A 17,686-nucleotide genomic window follows, 5' to 3' on the forward strand; every position below is an offset into this window, starting at 1 on the left:
TCATTGATCATCGGCAGTGGGTATTTGTTCTTGATCGTCACCTCATTTAACGCTCGATAATCAACAACCATTCTTAGAGACTTATCCTTCTTCTCGACCAAAAGCACTGGGGCTCCCCATGGTGATGAGCTCCGTCGAATGTAACCTTTCTCCAGTAACTCCTTGATCTGTTTCTTAATCTCCTCCAGATCGTTTGCGGGCATCCAGTATGGTCTCTTCGATATAGGCCCGGTGCCTGGCAATAACTCTATCAAAAACTCGATGTCTCGATTCGGTGGCATGCCTGGTAACTCCTCTGGAAAAACATCCGGGTAATCCTTGACTACAGGCACTTCCTCCTGCACAACTCCCGTGAGGGTATTCACTTGACTACTTCTTGGCGCATGCCTAGATACATACTTGATCCTTTTTCCCTCCGGGGTGGTGAGACAGATTGACTTGCTAGCACAGTCAATGCTTCCTCCATACTTTGACATCCAGTCCATTCCTAATATCACACCCAATCCTTGTGACTCCAAGATTATTAGGTCGGACGGAAAAACATGGCTACCAATGGTTAAGGGTATCTGGTCGCACCATCGACTAGCCATATACTCTGCTCCAGGTGAACTAACTAACAGTTGGGTCCTAAGGGTTTGGGTTGGTAGTTTGAACTTATCCACAAATTCCCTTGATATGTATGAATGCGATGCACCAGTATCAAAGAGAAGAAGGGCGGTAAAAGACTTAACCAAAAACTTACCAATAACCGTGTCTGGCTGCTCTTCAACCTCCTCCACGTTGACATGGTTCACTTGTCCTTTGTTGAATGGATTGGGCTTCTTTCCAGTGCTCCCATTGCCGTTTCCATTCTTCTCTTCAGGGCACTCCATGGCATAGTGTCCAGTCTTCCTGCACTTGAAACAAGTAACGTGGCTTAGGTCTCTCTTTGCGAGTGTGGCTAGATTGGAGCGGTTCTGATTGTTCCTTGCTCCATTCACATTCCCATTCCTTGGTTAGTACATGCCACTTAACTGTTCTAAGGCGAGCGCACGGCGGCGCGGCGGCTTGCGGCGGCGCGGCGGCTCGGGGCTCCAAAGGGGCTGGGGCGGCAGCTTATAAGGAGGGGGCGGCGCGGCGCGGCTTGGAGGAGGGGGCAAGGCGCGGGAGCGGAGTCCCGGCTGGACTTCGGTCGGGTGGCGGCGCGATGCGCGCAGTCTCCTGCTTGAAGACAGCAGCGCGGGGAGCGGGCCGACGGCTGGGCTTCGGCCCAGTTGGCCATTGCTTGTTTTTTTTAATAATTTCGCCGAAACAAAAAAAATCCTAGAAAATAAAATAAAAATCTAAAAATGCCAAAATAAATTTTCGCCGTCTAAATAAAATATTTAGAACAGGATGAACATTTTCTTGGCCCTAAAATGCAACTTTGAAAAACATGCAATTTTTCTAATTCAAATAAAATAGCAATAAACTCCGAATAAAATAAAATATTTGATTTTAATATTTTTCCTCCAATATTTCATTTATTTTGGAGAAGTCATATTATCTCCTCTCATATATTTTGTTATGAAATATTTTCGGAGAGAGAAATAATTAAAACCAAAAATCCTCGTTTCGATATTTGGTAAAACCAAATAGGAAAACAAGGAAATCACCAACTCTCTCCGAGAGTCCTTGAGTTGCTTAGGATTTTGAGGATTGCAAAACAAAATGAAATAAAATATGATATGCATGAATGATCTATGTATAACATTCCAAATTGAAAATTTGGGATGTTACAGATGATCGGACATGGTTTAGTTGATTTGGATCACGTGATCATTTAGATGACTAGAGGGATGTCTATCTAAGTGGGAGTTCTTAAGTAGTATGATTAAGTTGAACTTTAATTTGTCATGAGCTTAGTCCTGATAGTATTTGCATATCTATGTTGTAGATCAATAGCTTGCGATTTAGCTCCCCGTTTATTTTTGATATGTTCCTAGAGAAAAATAAGTTGAAAGATGTTAGTAGCAATGATGCAGACTAGCTCCATGATCTGAGGGTTATCCTCATTGCTGCACATAAGTATTATGTCCTTGATGCACCACTAGGTGATGGACCTATTGCAAGAGCAGATACAGACATTATGAACATTTGACAAAGCTCGGTATGATGACTACTTGATAGTTTAGTGCACCATGTTTTACGGCTTAGAACCGAGACGTCAAAAACATTTTGAATGCCATGGAACATATAAAATGTTCTAAGAGTTGAAATTAGTATTTCATACTCATGCTCGTGTCAAGAGGTATGAGACCTCTAACAGTACTTTGCCTACAAGATGGAGGAGAATAGCTCAGCTAGTGAGCATGTGCTCAGAATATCTGAGTACTACATTCAATTGAATCAAGTGGGAGTTAATCTTCCAGATAAGATAGTGATTGACTGAGTTCTCTAGTCACTATCACCAAGTTACTAGAACTTCGTGATGAACTATAATATGCAAGGGATAACGGAAATGATCCCCAAGCTCTTCATGATGCTGAAATCGACGAAGGCAGAAATCAAGAAAAACATCAAGTGTTGATGGTTGACAAGACCACTAGTTTCAAGAAAAGGGCAAAGGGAAGAAAGGGGGTAACTTCAAGAAAAATGACAAGCAAGTTGCTGCTCAAGTGAAGAAGCCCAAGTCTAGACCTAATCCTGATACTAAGTGGTTCTACTGCAAAGGGACTGGTCACTGGAAGCTGAACTGCCCCTAGATACTTGGCGGATAAGAAGGATGGCAAAATGAACAAAGGTATATTTGATATACATGTTATTGATGTGTACTTTACTATTGTTTATAGCAACCCCTCGGTATTTGATACTAGTTCAGTTGCTAAGAGTAGTAACTTGAAATGAGAGTTGCAGAATGAATAGAGACTAGTTAAAGGGTGAAGTGATGATGTGTGTTGGAAGTGGTTCCAAGAATGATATGATCATCATCGCACACTCCCTATACTTTTGGGATTAGTGTTGAACCGAAATAAATGTTATTTGGTGTTTGCGTTGAGCGTGAATATGATTTCATCATGTTTATTGCAATACTATTATTCATTTAAGTTAGAGAATAATTGTTGTTCTGTTTATATGAATAAAACCTTCTATGGTTATACACCCAATGAAATTGGTTTGTTGTATCTCGATCATAGTGATACACATATTCATAATATTGAAGCCAAAAGATGCAAAGTTAATAATGATAGTGCAACTTATTTGTGGCACTGCCGTTTGGGTCATATTGGTGTAAAGCGCATGAAGAAACTCCATGCTGATGGGCTTTTGGAATCACTTGATTATGAATCGGTTGATGCTTGCAAACCATGCCTCATGGGCAATATGACTAAGACTCCGTTCTCCGGAACAATGGAGCGAGCAACAAACTTGTTGGAAATAATACATACTGATGTATGCAGTCCGATGAGTGTTGAGGCTCGCAGCGGGTATCGTTATTTTCTGACCTTCACAGATGATTTGAGCAGATATGGGTATATCTACTTGATGAAACATAAGTCTGAAACATTTGAAAAGTTCAAAGAATTTCATAGTGAAGTGGAAAATCATCATGACAAGAAAATAAAGTTTCTATGATTTGATCGCGGAGACGAATATTTGAGTTACGAGTTTGGTATTCAATTAAAACAATGTGGAATAGTTTCACAAATTCATGCCACCTGGAACACCACAGCATAATGGTGTGTCCAAACATCATAACCGTACTTTATTGGATATAGTGTAATCTATGATGTCTCTTACCGATTTACCACTATCGCTTTGGGGGTTATGCATTAGAGACAGCTACATTCACGTTAAAAGGGGCACCATCTAAATCCATTGAGACGACACCGTATGAACTATGGTTTAAGCAAGAAACCTAAAGCTGTCGTTTCTTAAAGTTTAGGGTTGTGATGCTTATGTGAAAAAGTTTCAGCCCGATAAGCACAAACCTAAATCAGAAAAGTGTGTCTTCATAGGATACCCAAAAGAAATTGTTGGGTACACCTTCTATCACATATCCGAAAGGCAATATCTTTGTTGCTAAAGAGTGGATCCTTTCTAGAGAAGAAGTTTCTCTCGAAAGAAGTGAGTGGGAGGAATGTAGAACTTGATGAGGTAATTGTACCTTCTCCCAAATTGGAAAGTAGTTTATCACAGAAATCGGTCCTAGTGATCTCTACACCAATTAGTGAGGAAGCTAATGATGATGATCATGATACTTCAGATCAAGTTACTATCGAACCTCGTAGGACAACCAGAGTATGGTCTGCACCAGAGTGGTACGGTAATCCTTTCTGGAAATCATGACAAACCTACGAACTATGAGGAAGCGATGATGAGCCCAGATTCCGCGAAATGGCTTGAGGCCATGAAATCTGAGATGGGATCCATGTATGAGAACAAAATATGGACTTTGATTGACTTGCCCGATGATCGGTGAGTCATTGAGAATAAATGGATCTTCAAGAGGAAGACGGACACTGATAGTAGTGTTACTATCTACCTAGCTCGAATTGTCGCAAAATGTTTTCGACAAGTTCAAGGTGTTAACTACGATGAGATTTTCTCACTCGTATTGATTCTTACAAGTCTGTCTGAATCATGTTAGCAGTTGCCGCATTTTATGAAATTTGGCAAATAGATGTCAACACTGCATTCCTTAATGGATTCTTAACAAAGAAGTAGTATATGATACAACCAGAAGGTTTTGTCGATACTAAAAGTGCTAACAAAGTGAGCAAGCTCCAGTGATCCATCTATGGACTGGTGCAAGCATCTCGGAGTTGTAATATATGGTTTGATAAAGTGATCAAAGCATATGGTTTTATACAGACTTGCGGTAAAGACTATTGAGGGAGTCCTGGATTAGGAGGTGTTCGGATAGCCGAACTATACCTTCAGTCGGACTCCCGGACTATGAAGGTACAAGATTGAAGACTCTATCCCGCGTCCGGAAGGGACTTTCCTTGGCGTGGAAGGCAAGCTTGGCGATACGGATAGGAAGATCTCCTACCATTGTAACCGACTCTATGTAACCCTAACCCTATCCGGTGTCTATATAAACTGGAGGGTTTTAGTCCGTAGGACAACATACACATCAACAACCATACTATAGGCTAGCTTCTAGGGATTAGCCTGTAACGCCCCAAGACCGGAGCTTCAGTTACCTTCCAGGGTTTCCGGGTTTCGTCGTGTGTTTTGTTTGGTTCGCTGCATCATGTGCATTGCATCATGTCATCATGCCATCATCTCATAAATCTTTTGCAACTCAACTAAATAAACCGTATGGATCTTCTATCCATTTAAACCGAGGGAATTCACATGGTGAGTTCTCTTTATAACATATCATCCCAGTATTTAGGGACCTACTATAAATATTCCATTAGTTTGGAATTATCCGCAACCCACTTGCATGTTAAATCTTTGACCTTTCCTTCTTCCGATTTCCGACTCTCAAACTTTGTCGATAATTCTTTTGTTCTTTTTCCAAGCTCCACCAAAAACCTGAACATTTTTGGCCACACCAAACCTAGTCCCAATTCAAAACCATTTGAATTATATTCAAATGAATTTGAATTTAATTCCTGCAATCTTGCCACTTCTATTTTTCTGTGGTCATGCTTATTTTTATGAGTCCAGGAAAATTAACCCCATGCCCAGATTCCATCCCTAACTTCTCTTTCTTTTCTTTCTCTTTTTCTGTTTTGTTTTTAAATGGAAAAGGAGATTTTAGAGAAAGAGAGAGAGGGAGAGTAAACTAGCAGGCCCGCAGCCTTCTAAGGCCCAGCCGGCGCCCTCCCCACTGGGCCGACCTCCAGGCCCATCTAATCCTAACCCTAACGCCAGGTGAGGCCTCCCACTCGATCCCCTGGCCCGATCTCTCACGAATCCCTCTCCCTCCGCCGCCAGACCCATATCCTCGATCCCCATCTTCCATCTCTCCCTCCTCTCGCTCTCCTCGCATCGCACCAGAGGAGGAGACCCGTAGCCCGATCCCCATCCCTCGACCTCACCACTCGACGGCGACCAAAGCCAGGGTGCCACCCACCTCCCTCCACCGTCAAGCTCCAGCACCACGTCGACGCTCCGCCTCTTGCCGACTGGCCCCGGCCACCAGTGTGCCACGGCAAGCCCCGCCTCCATGTCCGGTCGCTGACGGCGACCACGACCAGCGCCTGCGCCTCCCTGATGCCGAAGCCTCGCCGCCAAGTCCTGCCTGCGCCCTCGGGACTCGCCAGACCCCTTCCTCTGATCCAAGTCCGCCGGCCACAGGTGCCGCTGCCGGCTGCCACCCCATCACCATGCGGTCCTCGTCCACCTCCTCGCCCATGCCTCCCTGTCGTTCTGCCTTCACATGAACTGCTACAGGAGCACCAACGTCACCATGCCGTTGTTCCCGTCGCTCCACCTCCCGCAAGCCCGACCTCGCACGGCTGCTCCTCTGCTTCGTCCTCTGTCGCGACCATCTCCTCCCGGACGCCTTGCTGCTGCTGTTGCTGCAAGACCACCACGGCACCGCCATGGAGTCCCAGGTCCGAAGATGTCCACGACCATGCATCTCTCCTTGTACCACTTTGGAGTTTGAGACCATCAAGTACCTCGACGCTCATCACCATGCACGACTACAACATCAAGGGAACCACTACCCTCGACTCAGGGACGCCAAGTACCTCTACGACCCATGTATGACTGCGTGATTTCACCAAGTACCCCTCGGATGCGCCAAGTTCGACTACATGGACCACCAAGTTTCTCTACCGATGACTCGAACGACTACGAAACGCCAAACGTGTACCACTACCGTCGACCCTCGAAGATCCCTTGGACGTCAAGTTCCTTGTTGACCCCAAACACCTACGAAGTGTGAACATCTACGAAGCGAGAACGACTACTTCCACTACCGCCGTCGCGAGAACGCCTACTTCCCTCTACGAATGAGAGTTGTCCCCTTTGCACGCTCCGAAGGTATAACCCCGAGATGACGTCCGTGAACGAATGCTTGCGATGTTTGAGATGCACCCGTTGTCTGCACCGTGTCCGAGTTGTCACTTGCTCGGTCCTCTTCGTTTGCCGCTAACCCGTGGGAATCCGGTAACCGGGAGCACCCCACCGTTTATCGCATGACCCGCATCCGCACACTTCTCCTTTGCATCGGTATCTCAATCGAGTTACCGGGAACCGGAACGTTGCCGTGGCACCGTTTCATTATCGTTGCTGTGGCACCCCTTTTGTTTCCGCCACGATGACAAATGCTTCTTAATGCTCTTGTCAACTTTTAATAAAATTGCATAAACTTGAACATGCCATCCGCATCATGTTAACAACTTTATGTTTAAAATTGTTGTTGCACCAAATTGATAAATGCATATGGGGATTTACCGGATTTGTTGTTTGTTATATCTGGCCCCATTTAAATTGTTTAAATGGTGTAGTTTTTTTATGTTTCACCTCTTTCCATGTTAACCAACATTTAATATTGTGGAGTTCATAAATGAGAGAGAACTAAATAAGTTTTGTGGTGTTTTCTTCAATATGCAACTCCGTTGCATATTGATCTCCATTTAATTTGTAGGTTTGTTTGTGCATTTTGCCATGCCATGCCTCATTAAACCGGACATGCATCATACTTGTTTGTGCATCATGCCTTGTTTATGTGGTGGTTGTTTACTATGTTGTTTGCTTCTTTCCGGTGTTGCTTCTTCGGGTTGTTTCCGGTAACGTCGTGTTGTGAGGATTTGTTCGACTATGTCCGTTTGTCTTCTTCATGGACTCGTTCTTCTTCCTTGCGGGATCTCAGGCAAGATGACCATACCCTCAAAATCACTTCTATCTTTGCTTGCTAGTTGCTCGCTCTTTTGCTATGCCTATGCTGCGATACCTACCACTTGCTTATCATGCCTCCCATATTGTTAAACCAAGCCTCTAACCCACCTTGTCCTAGCAAACCGTTGTTTGGCTATGTTACCGTTGTGCTCAGCCCCTCTTATAGCGTTGTTAGTTGCAGGTGAAGATTGAAGTTTGCTCCTTGTTGGAACATGGAGATATTGTTCCTTGTTGGAACATGTTTACTTGTTGGGATATCATAATATATCTTATTTAATTAATGCATCTATATACTTGGTAAAGGGTGGAAGGCTCGGCCTTATGCCGGGTGTTTTGTTCCACTCTTGCTGCCCTAGTTTCCGTCATATCGGTGTTATGTTCCCGGATTTTGCGTTCCTCACACGGTTGGGTTATAATGGGAACCCCTTGACAGTTTGCTTTGAATAAAACTCCTCCAGCAAGGCCCAACCTTGGTTTTACCATTCGCCACCTAGCCTTTCTTTTCCCTTGGGAGTCGCGCATCCCGAGGGTCATCTTATTTTAACCCCCCGGGCCAGTGCTTGTCTAAGCGTTGGTCCAAACTAGAGCCCCTTGCAGCGCCACCTCGGGGAAACTCGAGGGCTGGTTTTAGTTGTACGGATTGCTTATCCGGTGTTGCCCTGAGAACGAGATATGTGCAGCTCCTATCGGGATGTCGGCGCATCGGGTGGTCTTGCTGGACTTGTTTTACCATTGTCGAGGATGTCTTGAAGAACCGGGATACCGAGTCTGATCGGAATGTCTCGGGAGGAGGTCTATTCCTTCGTTGACCGTGAGAGCTTGTCATGGGCTAAGTTGGGACTCCCCTGCAGGGATTTGAACTTTCGAAAGCCGTGCCCATGGTTATGGGCAGATGGGAATTTGTTAATGTCCGGTTGTAGAAAACCTAAACTTGACCTTAATTAAAATGAATCAACAGCGTGTGTTACCGTGATGGTCTCTTTCCGGCGGAGTCCGGGAAGTGAACACGGTGTTGGAGTTATGCTTGACGTCGGTTGTTTAGGATAACTTCTTGATCATACTTTTATCAACCGTGCTTTGCCTTCTCTTCTCACTCTCATTTGCGTATGTTAGCCACCATATATGCTAGTCGCTTGCTGCAGCTCCACCTCATACCTTTACCTTACCCATAAGCTTAAATAGTCTTGATCGCGAGGGTGCGAGATTGCTGAGTCCTCGTGGCTCATAGATACTTCCAAAACCAGCTTGCAGGTGCCGATGAGTCCGTGCAGGTGACGCAACCAAGCTCAAGGAGGAGCTCGATGAAGATCTTGTCCTTTGTGTTGTTCCGTTCTAGTCGATCAGTAGTGGAGCCCAATTGGGGTCGATCGGGGACCTTGTCGCATTTGGGGTTCTTCTTTTATTTTGGTTCCGTAGTCGGACCTTGATTGTATTTGGATGATGTAATGCTTTATTCATGTATTTGTGTGAAGTGGCAATTGTAAGCCAACTATTTATCTCTTTTCCCTTATTGTATTACATGGGTTGTTTGCGTAGATTACCTCACTTGCGACATTGCTTTCAATGCGGTTATGCCTCTAAGTCGTGCTTCGACACGTGGGAGATATAGCCGCATCGAGGGTGTTACAAGTTGCTATCAGAGCCTTCCCCGACCTTAGGAGCCCCATTGCTTGATCGTTATTAGCGGCCGAGTTGAGTCTAGAAAAATGTTTTGAGTCATTTAGGAATTATATATTGGAGAGTTTAGGAATTCTTTTTACTTCCTAGTCTCTTCATCGCTCTGGTAAGGCATCCTGACGTAGAGTTTTGACTCTTCTCTTCTCAAATTTCACTAAAAAAAATTTAGGATCACGCGGGTATCTTGGAATCGTTCCGATGGTTTTATGATGAGAACATTGTCTTGGTGCCTCCTGTCAGGGGTTTTGTGGAAGTGTCCCGGGGAGTTGAGCTCTGAGGTGTTGTCGTCATAATTTTATCGTTGTAGTTCTGGAATACCTGAGTTTAGTACGCCGACATCGAAAATCTCTTTTATGCAGTTCGTTGGTGAGATAACCTCGATGCCACCCAGTACTGGGGCAGGAGTTCGGGAGTATCGCCATAACTCGTATAACGGATGCTTTTTGAAGGTTGAGGTAGACGATTTCCGAAGGTTTCTTGGTTATGTGTTGAAGGATGGATACAGCTGGATGTAGGATTTGCTAGTTTTTGGTGAGATATTATGCTTCCCCTATATCCCCAACACCTGATTGGATAACCGGAAAATTTCGGGAGTTTCATAGGTGGGAATTCAAGTAGCTCTTAGGATATCTTTCCTACAGATGTATGATATGAAATTGGGGTTTGACGTCTAGTGGTCCGCCTATTCACGGTTGATTTTACGGTGGTCTCTTTGTGTCTTAAAGAGTCCTTGGCTATGCCGACTCGGGGACGCTTCGTATGTCATGTGCACTGCCTTGTACATGATGGTGTTGTACGATCGAGCCCGTGTAGGCCCCACCACAAAAACTTCGGACGAAATCTCTATCATATGTTTGTTCTGGCTTATTCCGCAAGCCAATCCTTGTTTTGTTTTGAGTTGTGGTATTCGAGTTGCTTCGAAGTCAAATGTTGATTCCATACCTTTTCCAAGCGGTGTTCTCATATTTCTATGTGAATACAAATCCTTCTTGATCATCGAGATTGTCATCTAAATTCCTTCTACACCGGCGTGTTTCTCTTTAGGTGAATCCGATCACGTCAACATCCGCAAGATCAATTACTCGTTCTTCTCAACGGTGTTCGTTTCATCCGTCCCAAGCTGCCTTTGTTTTTTCCCACCCACCCAATCCCTTTTCTTCAAGGATTCGGATTTCTTTACCGAGTATCCATCTTATTGATGTGAAGTCTCTCCATTCTTCTCCATCAATGTTCTTACCCGGTGATGCTCATGAAGATTTTAATGAAGTTTCTAGTTCACCATTATTCATTCTCTTTCTTCTCCGGTGGAACCAATTCAAGCTTTCGGTGTTGATCATATTCTTTTCTGTATTTCAAATGCTTTTCTCGTGCCGGTGCACCTCATAACCATTCATTTCTCGCTATTCATTTGTTCCGGAGTGCTCAAGATATCTCAGAAGGATCGTCTTGTCATTCAAGATCCGTTAATCCTATTTTGAGGATGTTCATCTCATTCAAGCTATTTAACTCAACTGATGCAATCTCTCCTTCTAATCATTTCAACGGTGCTTTCTTTTGAGTGGGCCCTAACCCACAGGTCTCTTCCCAGGATCTTACCTGACTCTTCTAATTTTTCCCGGAGCTTTCCTAAATTCTTTTGAAGTTTGACGTAAGAATGAGTTATCATCGGTCATATGTATTTCTCCAAGATCTGTCAAATTTTTTCATCGTTGGCTCAACCTCTTTGTTTTGATTCTTCCGGAGTTTCTAAATAATTCATGGTGGTGTTTCTCGTCGTCATTCTCGGAGATTTGAAGACCGAAGAAGAATTTTCCTCCATATCTTGCTCCATTCTCTTCAAGATTCGTGATTCTAGCTTGTTGCCATCCTCTCATAGTTGTTTTTAGATTGCGAGAATTCTTTTCAACTATCCGGAGCTAATTCAAGAGTCTTCTCAATTTGTTATCCGGAGTCCATCAATTCAGGTGTATTCTTTCTCAGCTTTTAGTTATCATTCTCCAATCTTACCGGCGCTTCGTTTAATTGATCTTTAATCGGCTCGTGATCTCTTCGTTCTCATGTATCTAAATTCTCTCAAGCATCTTCGTTCATTTGCTAAATTCTTCCCGATGTTTCTTTATCTTTACTCCGTTCATTTCCAATTCTTACGGTTGTTCGTTCAATATTTCTCTTCCGTATCAATTCATTCGTGGTTTCAATTCAACCGGTGGTTCATGGAAGACCTTTCAAAATTGACGCTATATCTATCTTAATCCTTTCTACGAGAATAAGTAGTATGCCAATTCCATTGCTTGTCATCAGTTTTAAATTGGTGGAGGATACGCATAACATAATTCTTATTCTTGTTCCATCCAAGTGATTAATTCCTTATTCCGGAGGTCCATCAAATTCCTGAATTCAATTGTTTCATCTTCTCTTTTTCCCGGACTTCCAAGTTCTCTCAATTATTTCACCACGGAGATCCGTCTAAATCATTGCAAGGATTCACCTTGTGTTTTCAATTTCTCTTTCTTTTATTCTTTTGTTTACCGGAGTTCTTCATGGAGGTTCTACATGATGGATTCATCAAGGATTTAATTGCTTCTCGAAGTGTTCATCGACAGTCTTTGCTAAGAAGCTCAAGTTTTCTTCATCTTTCTATCTGGCGTGCAATTCTTTCTTTCGTATCATTGGAGGTGGTATTATGTCATTGTTGATAATTTGAGTTCATTTTTCATGATTCACATGTTGTCAAGAATGAGATATTTTAATCCTTCAATCTCGTCGTTGGAGCTATCTTGGGTTATATTTCACCTAAAACTTTCCCTAAGGATTGTTGCTATCTATGGTGCTCATAATTGACCCAAGTTCTTCATTATCCTCCCGGTGATATAGCTTTCTCGTCTCCTTGTTCATTCCAATCCAATTCTTTTTCTATGAGTGGAAGGATGTCACCTCATAATTTGAGTTGTACTACATAAGATCTTATCAAGCTTATTCTGTCTGTTGTTGGTTTTCAACAACTCCGTTCTAGCATTTGTTGTAACCGTGCTCTCTCAAGATCTTGTTTCCCTTCGTTCCGGGGACATTGTGATGTTGCTCTCCTCAACCCATCTTCTCGGATTATCAGGACCATGTTTTGGTCGTGCTTATCCTTTTTAACCGGAGTTTTGTGTCCCTTTTCTCAAGCTCTTTCATGTTATCTAGTTTTTCATCTCTTTTAAACCGGAGTGCTGTCTGAGATCTTTCTTACCCCTTGTTCCATTCATTCAATACTTCCGGAGGATGTATGTTGTGATTTCATCAAGTATCCTCTCATCTTATCATGTTCTTATTCAATTTCTGTTATTTTCAACCGGAGTGCTGCCCGAAGTTGTTCTTCCTTGTTCTTTTCCCTAACGGAGTGCTTTCAACTTTATTCATCTTTGTTGTATTCTTTCTTTCAAAATTTGCGCAACCTCTCGAGGTTCTTTGGTGTCACTTGTTTGTCAAAGGAGCAACTTAGTTTTACCTCTTCTTTTCTTTTCCGTTTTTCCCTCCGGTGCCATTCTGGATCTCGGGACGAGATCCTCTCGTAGTGGTGGAGTGTTGTAATGCCCCAAGACCGGAGCTTCAGTTACCTTCCAGGGTTTCCAGGTTTCGTCGTGTGTTTTGTTTGGTTCGTTGCATCATGTCATCATGCCATCATCTCATAAATCTTTTGCAACTCAACTAAATAAACCGTATGGATCTTCGATCCATTTAAACCGAGGGAATTCACATGGTGAGTTCTCTTTATAACATATCATCCCAGTATTTAGGGACCTACTATAAATATTCCATTAGTTTGGAATTATCCGCAACCCACTTGCATGTTAAATCTTTGACCTTTCCTTCTTCCGATTTCCGACTCTCAAAGTTTGTTGATAATTCTTTTGTTCTTTTTCCAAGCTCCACCAAAAACCTGAACATTTTTGGCCACACCAAACCTAGTCCCAATTCAAAACCATTTGAATTATATTCAAATGAATTTGAATTTAATTCTTGCAATCATGCCACTTCTATTTTTCTGTGGTCATGCTTATTTTTATGAGTCCAGGAAAATTATCCCCATGCCCAGATTCCATCCCTAACTTCTCTTTCTTCTCTTTCTCTTTTTCTGTTTTGTTTTTAAATGGAAAAAGAGATTTTAGAAAAAGAGAGAGAGGGAGAGTAAACTAGCAGGCCCGCAGCCTTCTAAGGCCCAGCCGGCGCCCTCCCCACTGGGCCGACCTCCAGGCCCATCTAATCCTAACCCTAACGCCAGGTGAGGCCTCCCACTCGATCCCCTGGCACGATCTCTCACGAATCCCTCTCCCTTCGCCGCCAGAACCATCTCATCGATCCCCATCTTCCATCTCTCCCTCCTCTCGCTCTCCTCGCATCGCACCAGAGGAGGAGACCCGCAGCCCGATCCCCATCCCTCGACCTCACCACTCGGCGGCGACCAAAGCCAGGGCGCCACCCACCTCCCTCCGCCGTCAAGCTCCAGCACCACGTCGACGCTCCGCCTCTTGCCGACTGGCCCCGGCCACCAGTGCGCCACGGCAAGCCCCGCCGCCATGTCCGGTCATTGATGGCGACCACGACCAGCGCCTGCGCCTCCCTGATGCCAAAGCCTCGCCGCCAAGTCCCGCCTGCGCCCTCGGGATGTCAGGACCCCGACTCGATGTCACATCGATCTAGCCAGTAACACTTCATATCACTTTGCGGCCTCACGCACGGTGTTCCCACGGGTGTCGCCTTACCTTTGCCCGGGACCGTTTGCGCCTTTTGGCTCACGTATATGATAGTGTCGCTAGCATCCATATGATAAAGAGCCCGGGCTGACATGACTAGTCGTAAACCCAAAGTGGCACAGACTTACAGGGACAGGCATCCATGACCCAGCTTCGAACGTGTCGGTCATCAGCAAGTGGGTCCGGGCTGTAGCACTGGGCTAGCAGGACTCCGGTAAACCGGGCTGTAGCGGGCTAGCAGGACTCCGGTACTCAAAGCGTGACATTTCCCCGAAGGGACAGACACAGGAACGAAGAAGGACACATGCCGGCCAGCCTAAGTGTTCCAGAGCAGTAGCAAGCTACCATGGCTCAGCGGTAACACTAGGAGACATTTCCCGGTAAGAGAGGCTACTAAAGATAAACAACTAGATAGTCAGATCCCACACATACCAAGCATTTCAATAACATACACACAATATGCTCGATATGTGCAATACAACATGGCATCACAAAATGACTCTACGACTCAAGTAGTTTACTCAATAGGCTCCGAGGAGCGAGATATTACAAACATGGGTCTCATGACCCAACACTCAGAGCATACAAGTCAAAGCACAAGCGGAAGCTATCATGTCTGAGTACAGACATCTATAAATGAAAAAGTCTGAGAAGCCTGACTATCTATCAGATCCTGCCGGGGCACAAGATCGTAGCTGAGGTATCAAGCTAAACGTCGAAGTCCACGTGAAACTACTAGCGAGACCGAAGTCTCTCTGCAAAACATAAAATAGGCAAACGTGAGTACAAATGTACCCAGCAAGACTTACATCAGAACTATCTACATATGCATCATTATCAACAAAGGGGTGGTGGGGTTTAACTGCAGCAAGCCAGCTTTGACTCGGTGGCTATCCTAAACTACGACTGCAATGTAACTCTTTTGAGGTGGCGCACACGAGTCCACATATTCACCATATCAATACACCACTATGGATTCGCTCCCGTCCCCCTACGAGAACGCCATCCATAGCACTCACGCTTATCTTGCGCATTTTAAAGTATCCACTTTCACTTGTCTATGAACTGATATAAGCAACCCAGAAGTCCTTTTCCGCGGACACGGCTATTCGAATAGATGATGTTAACCCTGCAGGGGTGTACTTCTTCATACATGTTTCCACCACTTAGCGTCTGCACACGACATGTGCTCGGCAGACTTCAAGCGAAAGCCGACGTGGGTGTAGACCACGACCTACCTAAACACTCAAGTCTCTAGTCCAGGTTTATCGCCTATTCGGGTTCCATCCATGAGGAGATCCGGCCGGAGTTTCGCTCACAGCCCCAAACGATGTGAACAGGGTTCCCGAGATACCTAACGGGCATCCGGTACACCATGCCACGTACCTACCGCATCACAGCCCACCCCTACGGTCAGCGCTGTCCACGGCCTCCAGTAAGCTACAAACACCAGAAACTACTTGCAACTCCTGGACAGAGGACAAGGGTGAATAAGAAGTCGAGCGGGGTCATATTTCAGGGCCCAATGTATGGTAGTAACTGAATCATGGATCACAAACACAGAACTCAGTTCCTGAGGACGGCTACAATGAGACAACCCACCATGTACTCCTACATGGCCTCTCACCGCTACCTTTACCAAATCGTGTTCACACACTTAGCTCTCACACAGTAGGACATGTTCACACGCCTCTGATTCATCCCCGATGAATCAGACCTGACTCAACTCTAAGCAGTAGCAGGCATGACAAACAAACATGAATGAGTAGGCACAACAGGGCTCAAACAACTCCTACTCATGCTAGTGGGTTTCATCTAATTACTGTGGAATGACAGGTCATGCAGAGGATAAAGGGGTTCAGCTACCGCAGCAAGTAACAGATGAATCGTTGTTGTCCTAATGCAGTAAAAGAGAGCAGGAGCGAGAGAGTAGGATTGTATCGGAATGAACAAGGGGGTTTTGCTTGCCTGGCACTTCTGAAGATAACATTGGGTCTTCATCATTGTCAACGATCACATCATCGGTATCACGTCTATCGAGAGGGGACAAATACCGGCAACACAGAAAGGAACACAATCAATGCAATGCACAATATGATGCATGCTCATGACGTGGCAATATGAATGTGTTTTGGGCTAATGCACCTAAAACCAGATTAAATGAAGTTGGTTTGAATCCAAGATTCAAATTCAAACTCCATATGGGGTTATTTAAATTTCATTCACTTCATTTGTCCTAAACAGTAGTGATAAGTTGTTCTAACATGCATGAAAATGGTACAGATGGATTCCTTGAATTTTTCTGATAATTTTTCATATATAATTTATTTCATTTGGAGTTACGGTTAATTTTCTATGATTTATTGAAGTTTTAGCTATTTTCTGAAGTTTATAAATCATTTTAGATTTATTTAAATTCCAGAAAGGAATTATTGCGTCAGCACTAGGTCATGCTGACCTCAGCATAGTCAACAGGGGCTGGTCCGGGTCAAACCTGACCAGTGGGGTCCACTGGTCAGTGACTATCTAATCTAACCTAGTTAATTAGCACTAACCTAGGTTAAGTTAAATTAGTTTAAATCTAAACTGGATTAGTTAGCCGGGCGGGGCCCGCATGTCAGTGGGGAGAGGGGGAGGTCAAACCAGGCAGTGGGTCAACCCACGCCGGTCAGCGGGTCAGCGGGCGCCGGCGTTTAGCCGCCGGCGAGCCCGACGCGGCGGTGCAAGTGCAATTCGCTGTTCCGGCCACCAAAAGGGTCGGGGAGGGTACCTACGGGGAGCTGGGGATGGGCTGAGGCTCTTGGTGGAGGGACTTGAGCTCGGGGCGGTCGGAATCGACGCCGGCGGCGAGCTATGCGGCGGCCGGAGCTCGGGCACGCTCGGACACGGCGTTTTGGGGCACGGGAGGAGGAGTGGGTAGGTGCTCTGGGTTCCCGGGAACGCGACGAGGACGACAGCGTGCTCGGACGCGACGTGCGGGGCCTCTAGCCGCGGCGACCTCGTGGCCGGCGGCGACGAGCTCTCGGGCTCGGCGGAGCCCGTGGTTAGAGGAAAGAATCGGCATCAGGGAGAGGGGGGTTCGGTGCGGGGGCTCACAGCGATGGCGATGGGATGCTCGGCGAGGTCGGGGACGGCCCGGAGCCGACGAATTCGTCGACGGCGACCGGCGGGTCCGAAGAGGGGAAGAACGGCGGGGCGGCGCCTCGGGGCTTCTCCGGTCGCGTGAGATGGCGGGGAGGGTGAGGATGGAGTGGCGGAGCTGGTGGGCTAGTTGGGGAAGCGAGGGAGGTGGCTGTGGCCCCGGTAACGGCGTCGGCGGCGATGGCTCCGCTCGGGCGCGTGCAGGGAGGGAAGCAGAGGAGGGAGAGGGGATGCAACGAGTGAGGGAAAAGAGAGAGGGGACACGGGGCGTCGTCGTGGCGCGAATGAGGACGGAGGGCGGCCTCCAG

Source organism: Triticum aestivum, chromosome 4A (assembly GCF_018294505.1).
Source record: "Triticum aestivum cultivar Chinese Spring chromosome 4A, IWGSC CS RefSeq v2.1, whole genome shotgun sequence".
NCBI lineage: Eukaryota > Viridiplantae > Streptophyta > Magnoliopsida > Poales > Poaceae > Triticum > Triticum aestivum.